At 60.1% G+C, this 7,078-nt stretch overlaps 1 pseudogene; it reads left to right on the top strand.

Annotated features, from left to right (window-relative positions):
• The first annotated feature begins 1,003 nt into the window (after nucleotides 1-1,003).
• On the top strand, nucleotides 1,004-6,015 carry LOC128949483 (class II histocompatibility antigen, B-L beta chain-like; annotated as a pseudogene).
• The last annotated feature ends 1,063 nt before the right edge of the window (nucleotides 6,016-7,078 follow it).

Here is a 7,078-nt window from a genome sequence, read left to right as displayed (position 1 = left end):
GAACACCTGAACATCCACACTGGGGAGAGGCTCTGTGAGTGTGAGGAATGTGGGAAGCGCTTCAATGGGATGTCCGACCTCAGCAAGCGCCACAAGATCCACACTGGGGAATGGCCCTAGGAGTGCTTGGGATGTCAGAAGAGCTTCAGGTGGGATTGAGAGATCGTCACTTACCAGCACTTCCACACCAGGGAGAGGCCCTGCGAGTGTCCCGAGTGTGGGAAGAGCTTGGTGCGCTGCTCCAGCTCCATCCCCCATGGGAGAATCCGCGCTGGATGATCCCCAGTGACCCCCGTTGGGCAGAGCCCTGGTGACCCCTGTTCTGGGTGATCCGTGTTGGGCAGGGAGAAGGTGTTGGAGAGATTTCTTTCCCTTCTCCTTGTGCTGCTGTGATTTGGTTGATAATAAATTCCCTCCGTGTGCCCAGGCCGGGTCTGTTGTGCCAGTGTGGGATTTGCTGAGGGATCTCTCCCGGTCCTTGTCCCCACGCAGGAACCCTCGGTTCCATTTTCTGTCCCTGTGCGGCTGCGGGGGCAGGGACAGAGCGGCTCTGGGGGTGCCTGGCAGCGGGCCAGCGTCACCGCTCGCCACGGGCAGCCCTGAGATGCCGCGCACCTGGGCCCGCATTGCTGGGCTCACCTGAGCTCCCACCTGCCCGGCGCCCCAAGGTTCCCCCTGCCCAAAAAACCCCCAGCCCGGGGCTGCAGCGTCCCGGAAAGTCCTCAGCCAATGGCAGCGCAGGCAGGAGGCGGTGCAGCCAATGAGCGGTCGGTGCGTTGGATTGCCTCATCGGTTGCTGGGCAGAGCCCGTGGCCGATCGCTGCCCAGAAGCGGCGGCAGCCAATGAGAGCGCGCGGCGCTGCCGAGCCCGCCCTGCTCCGGACTGGCGCTCCCAGCGCAGCGCGGCTGCTTTGGGGCTGCTGCTCCCGGCCCGGCCCCGGCCATGGGGCGAGGGGCGGCAGCTGGGGCCCTACTGGCGGCACTGGTGGTGCTGGGAGCCCCCCCGGCTGCGGGCGCGGAGCTCTCGGGTGAGCGGGGGGGCGGGAGGCGCTGGGACGGGGGGGAGAAGGGGGAAAAGGGGGCGAAGGGGGGAGCCCGGAATGGAGGGGGAGGAGGAAGGGACCCCCCCAAAGGGAGAGCAGGAGGGGCTGAGGGGCGGGGGGAGGAGAGGGAGGAGTGGGGAAGCGGGCAAAAGCGGAGGGGGGGACCTCAAAACTGATCGCAATGGGGCCTGGGGTTTGGGGAATTTGTGGGAAAATGGAGAAATGGCACCCCAAAGTGATTTGGGGAGCGGCCGGGGGTGGGAGGGGAGAGGATGTGGAAGGGGAAATGGGGGAAGGGCGGCAAAGAGGAAGCGGCAGCGCGGGCAGGAGGGTCCCATGGCGGCCGAGGGGCACAGGGGGTGCGGAGTGGGGATCCGGGGTGGCCCCGGCGCTCTGGGGGTTCTGGGGGAGGGTGTTGGAGAGGCACCCCCCGATCTATGTTCTGCACACACAGGGGTGTTCCAAAGGATGACAAAGTCCGAGTGTTACTTCATTAACGGCACGGAGAAGGTGAGGTACGTCCAGAGATCCGTCTACAACCGGGATCAGTTCATAATGTTCGACAGCGACGTGGGGCACTTTGTGGGGTTCACCCCCTATGGGGAGAAGTTGGCCAAGCGCTGAAACAGCAACGCGGTATTCATGGAGGACAGACGGACTGCGGTGGACTGGTTCTGCCCGTGCTGGTACAAGAATTTTACCCCGTTCCACACGGAGCGCCGAGGTGAGCGCGAGGCAGAGCGCGTCCCCTCGGGGCCTGCCCTGCCAGTGACCCTGGAGCCCCTCAAAATCTCCATGGGCATCGGCCCAGAGCCCTCAGCCCTCCTTGTGCCGACCCCCGAGGTCTCCAGATGCTCCCAGTCCCTCCCAGTGGCCCCCCGCGCGTCCATTTCAGCGACCCGTAAAGTTGACGCTTGGCAACCAATGAGATCGCATCCTGTTCATGACTCATCTGCTGCCAGGCAGACCCGCAGCGCCGAGTGCCTCGCGCCGGACTCGACCTCCCAGTGCCGTGCACTTCATTCCCAGTTCCTCCCAGTGCCACCAAGATCCCTCCCAGTGCCATTCCAGTCCCTCCAAGACCATGCCCAGTTCCTCCCCAGTCTCTCCCAGTCCATTCCCAGTCTCCTCCCAGTTCATTCACAGTTCACTCTCAGACCTCCACCCTCTCTCCCAGTTCCCTCATTCCTTCCCATCTCTCTGTGTCACCCAACTCCCTCCCAGTCTCTCCCACTCCCTCCCAGCACATTCCCAATTCATCCGAGCCCATTCCCAGTCCCTCCCACCACATTCCCCAATCCATTCCCTGTCACTCCGAGTCCATTTCAGTCCGTTCCCAGTCCCTATCCAGCCCAGCCCAGCCCTCCCCTCTCTCTCCCAGTGCCCCCCAGCTGATCCCACTGTGTCCCCGCTCTCTCTCTTGCTCTCTCTCCCAGTGCCCCCCAGCGTGTCCGTCTCGCTGGTTCCCCCCTCGAGCTCCCAGCCCGGCCCCGGCCGCCTGCTCTACTCCGTGATGAATTTCTACCCTGCTGCCATCCAGGTGAGGTGGTTCCAGGGCCAGCAGGAGCTCTCGGAGCACGTGGTGGCCACCGACGTGGTCCCCAACGGGGACTGGACCTACCAGCTGCTGCTGCTGCTGGAAACGCCGCCCCGGCGCGGGCTCAGCTACAGCTGCCAGGTGGAGCACGTCAGCCTGGAGCAGCCCCCAAGGCGGCACTGGGGTACGGGGGAGCCCCTGGGGGCGCTGGCAGAGCCGCTGGGCTGTGCTGGGAGCCACTGGGAGGGAGATGGAGAGACCCGGGCTGGAACTGGGAGAGGGGCTGGGCAAGGGCTGGGAAGGGGTTTGGGGGATGCTGGGGAGGGTGGGATGGGCTTGGGGGGGTCCTGGTGGGCACTGGGAGGGAGTTTGGGGGCGCTGGGTCTGACTGGGAGGGAGTTTGGGGGCTCTGGGTGTGACTGGGAGGGATCGCAGTGAGCCCGGAGGGGCTGGAAGGAGATCGGCGATGGCAAAGCGGGGCGCGCCATGAGCTCGGTTGTGCTGGGCACAGCCTGGGAGGGCTCTGGCTGAGTCCTGCTGGGGCTGCCAAGAGACTGCGAGAGGCTTTGGGGGTCCTGGGGTGCTGGGGGCAACTGGGAGGGGGCTGTGGGATGCTGAGAGGGACGGGAGGGGCTTTGGTGGCTCCTGGCCAGGCCAAAAAGGGATCGGGGGGAGGTTTCAGTGGTTCCTGGCTGGGCTGGGGGCCACAGGGAGGGCCCTGGTAGAGGCTCGGGGTGTCGGTGAGAGGTTTTGGGGCTGCTGAGCCCTGCGGACCCCCCAGAGATGCCGCCGGACGCCGCCCGCAGCAAGATGCTGACGGGCATCGGGGGCTTCGTCTTGGGCTTGGTCTTCCTGGCGCTGGGGCTCGGCTTCTCCCTGCGCAAGAAGGTCAGGGCGGGTGCCGGAGGTGGCGTCCCCGCCGTGGCGGAGCGTGTGCGCTCCCGCCGGCGCCCCCAGCTCGGTGTCACCCCCTTTTCTCTGCCCCCAGAGCTCTTGAGCCGGCGGCGGCCGCAGCCCCTCCCCGTGGGCTCGGGCCCGCCGGGACCCCCCGCTCCGTCCCCGCTCCGCTGACTTTGGGGGGGTCCCGTGTCCCCCCCAGCCCTGCTGGCGCTCTGCCCCCGCCCAGTGCCTGCTCCCAGTGCTCCCAGTAAAGCTTCCCAGTTGGGCCCGGGGCCGTTTATTGGGGGGCGATGGAGAGGGGTGTGGAAAGAGGGAGGGGGACAAAGGGTGGGGGCTGGGCCCGGGGGGAGCGGGAAGAGGATGTGGAGGAGGAGGGGGAGGAAGAGGAAGAGGAAGAGGAAGAGGAAGGATCAGGAGAAAGGCCGGAGAGAGGAGGAGAAGGAGGCAGGATAAGAAGAAAAGAGGAGGAGGTGAGGGAAGGAGGAACTGGAAAGAAGAAGAAGAGGAGGAAGAAGAGCAGCAGCACCAGAACCTCGCCGTTTTTCCACGCCCCCAGAGCTGCAGCCCCCCCGGCCCCGTCAGCATCGCCCCCTCCCCACATCCTGCACTGAGCAGGGAGGGAGAGCTCAACCCTTGTTAAGAATAGCTAATTAATTTAAAATAATAGTTTTTAATTTTAATAAAATGTTATTTTATTTTATGAAAACACCATACAACTTAAATTTATATAATTTAAAAAATAATTTTATATTGGTGTAAGAGTCGGTTCCAAATTTTCCCTCGTCTGCCTCAGGATCGTCATTGGGGGACCACTAAGAAAAGACCGCCCCTGTCTTAAATCTCTGGCTCCAAAGGAGAAAGTCACATGCCAACAACGCCCTAGATCTGAGAGCATTGCTAAGCCATTGTTCTCACAGGTGTTGTTTGCTGTATGCTACACTGAGCCCAAGGACAAGAAGGGAGCATCGTGCCCTTTTCGCAACAACAGCCTTGGGAGCTGTGCCACCTCTCGGCCTGGCTGGACTTCTCCTGAGTTTCAGGTGGTCCCCCCACAGAAGACCCTCACCTGTTTCACAACCACCGTGACAGACAGACTGAGATGGAAGGAGCCTCTCCATCAAGGACTGAGACATGGAACCCCCATGTGAAAAGGCCCCTCTGCTCCTTCCAAGGACTGGGACTGAAACCCCCAGCCCGGGGCAGGTGTGTGGGGGAGGCAAGCTGACCAAAGCGAGATGTTTGCCTGCAGGTTGTGACCGCTGGACCAAGAAGACAATGGCTCTCGTTTACTGCTGAGAGCATGGACTACCTGTTACATCTATTCCTTATTGTATCTGTATCCCCCCCCTCGTAATTTCCAATGGAGTTATCATAATAAAAACCTCTGAGTTAGCGAGAGACTTCGAGATCTCCCCGACGCAACAGGCGGATCCTCGACTGGACTGGACCAAAGGACTTTGTCTCTACATTTGACAGCCCTATTCCCTCTCTCTTCCTTTATCTTTTCTCTCCCTTAATCCCTCTATCGCATTTTGCTGTGGTCATTCAATAAAGGTGCATTTGTTTCGATTATCATTGCAAACCCCCTTGTACCGTGTCAGTTCTTTTTGCACCCTGACATCAAATCCATGAACCATCACGAAACCCGTTCGTGACGACGGATTTTGACACCCCCCGAGGACCCCTCCCCAGATTCCCCCCCAGCACCCCCAGACCCTGCTAAAACCCCCTCAAGTTCCCCCCAGACCCTCCCCAAATCCCCCCCCAAACATCCTCAAGACCCCTCCCCAAATTCCCCTCACGACCCCTCCAGGACCCCTCACCTGTCCCTGCACCTCCTCAGCAGTACCCGGAGCCCCCCGTCCTCTCCCAGCGCCCCCCCCCGCTCTCTCCAGCGCCTCCCGCAGGACCCGCCCGAGCCCGGGGCGGCTCTCGGGGGTCCCTGAGGGGGTCTCGGGGGAGCGGGGGGAGGGGGCGCCCGCTCCATGCCCGGCCCGTGGTCAGGGGGCGCTGCTTTGGGCTCGGCTCCGATTGGTTGAGGAGGGGCGGGGAGGGCGGGAGTTGCTGAGGGGAGACGCCCGGTGAGTGGTTGGTTTGATAGAGAGCGCGGTGATTGACAGGAGAGGGGCGAGGGAGGTGGGCTTTGCCGAGGGGAGGCGCGCGGTGATTGGTTGGTTCAGCTCGAGAGAGGCGGGAGTAGCTGAGGGGAGACCTGCGGTGATTGGTTGATTCGGCGCGCGAGAGGCGGGCGGTGGGGAGGCATGCGGTGATTGGTTGGATCCGCGCACGGTAAGACCGGTGTTCCTGAGGGAATACCCGCGGTGATTGGTTGGTTTGGGGTGGGGTGCGCCATGATTCGTTGGTTTGGGAGATGAAGAGTGGTGATTGGATAGTTTGGGGTGGGGCGCTCCGCTATTGGCTGGGAAAAGTCTGGGATTTTTTAAAGGACTTTCCCGGTTTTTTGGGGAAAAACTCTCAGATTTTTCACGAAAAATTCCCGTTTTTTTACAGGAGAAACATTCCCGGGTTTTTTGACCCCACATGACCCCAAATAACCTAAATAACCCCAAAACACTCGAAATAAGCCCCAAAGAACACCCAAAAAAACCCAAATACCTGAAAATGCCCCAAATAACCCCCCAAAAAAACCAAAAAAACCCCAAAAAAACAAACAAAAGCAACCGAATTAAACTCAAAGACCCCCAAATGATTTCCAGTACACCTAAAAAAACCCCATGTACACCCACATAACTCCCAAGAACCCCAAATAATTCCAAAGAAGCCCAAATAAACCCAAACAAACCAAAGTACTTCCAAATAAACTCAAATAATTCCAAATAACACCAAATAAACAGAAATAAATCAAGTAAAACCCAAGAGAAACCCCAATTAGTACATAAATAGCCCCAAATAAACCCCAAACAAACCCTAAATTAACCCAAATAAACCCCAAGAAACCCCAGTTCCTCCGGTCCCCACCCATAAACAGATCCCGACCAATCAGAACGCGCAGCACTGATGACAATCCACTTGCTGGGCACAAACTCAGAGCACTGGCCCCGCTCAGCAATTTTCAGCCAATCAGCGCCCGGCCCGACTCTGACTCATCAGTCGCCGGTACACACTAAGGCCTTTCACTGCGGTAAATACTAAGAGATCGCGGGGGAAGGGGAAGGGTGTAATTTCCAGCCAATCAGAGCGTGTCTCGCTGATGACTCATCAGTTGCCAGGAGTGGAATTCGGTGGGGGGGGGGAAGGGGATCCTGGGGATGGGCTGGGGACCCCAAATTAATCCAAAATGGGGTCGGGACCCTAAAACGGAGCAGGAAGGGCCTGGAGCCCCCAAAACCAAACACGGGGGAGGGGACTGGGGGAACGATCGGAAAGGGGAGGGAGAGCAGGGAAAAGAGGGGGGGGGGACCCCAAAATTGAGCTGGCAGGGGGATGGGACCCTCAAACAGGATGAAGCCAATTTTGTTCCTGGAATATGTAAAGTAGTTCATGGATATGCGAAAAGCCTATTAATATGTAACAGGCTGATGTAATGGGAGAAAAGGACCGTAAAGCAAAGGTTGTTATGGCCACCAAGACCCCCCAG

Source organism: Melozone crissalis, unplaced genomic scaffold (genome assembly GCF_028551555.1).
Source record: "Melozone crissalis strain CALT ecotype California unplaced genomic scaffold, PUWL_Pcris_2 ptg000244c_1, whole genome shotgun sequence".
Lineage (NCBI taxonomy): Eukaryota > Metazoa > Chordata > Aves > Passeriformes > Passerellidae > Melozone > Melozone crissalis.
Note: the sequence above shows the minus strand (reverse complement) of the source record. Positions and strands in the feature narration are given on the sequence as shown.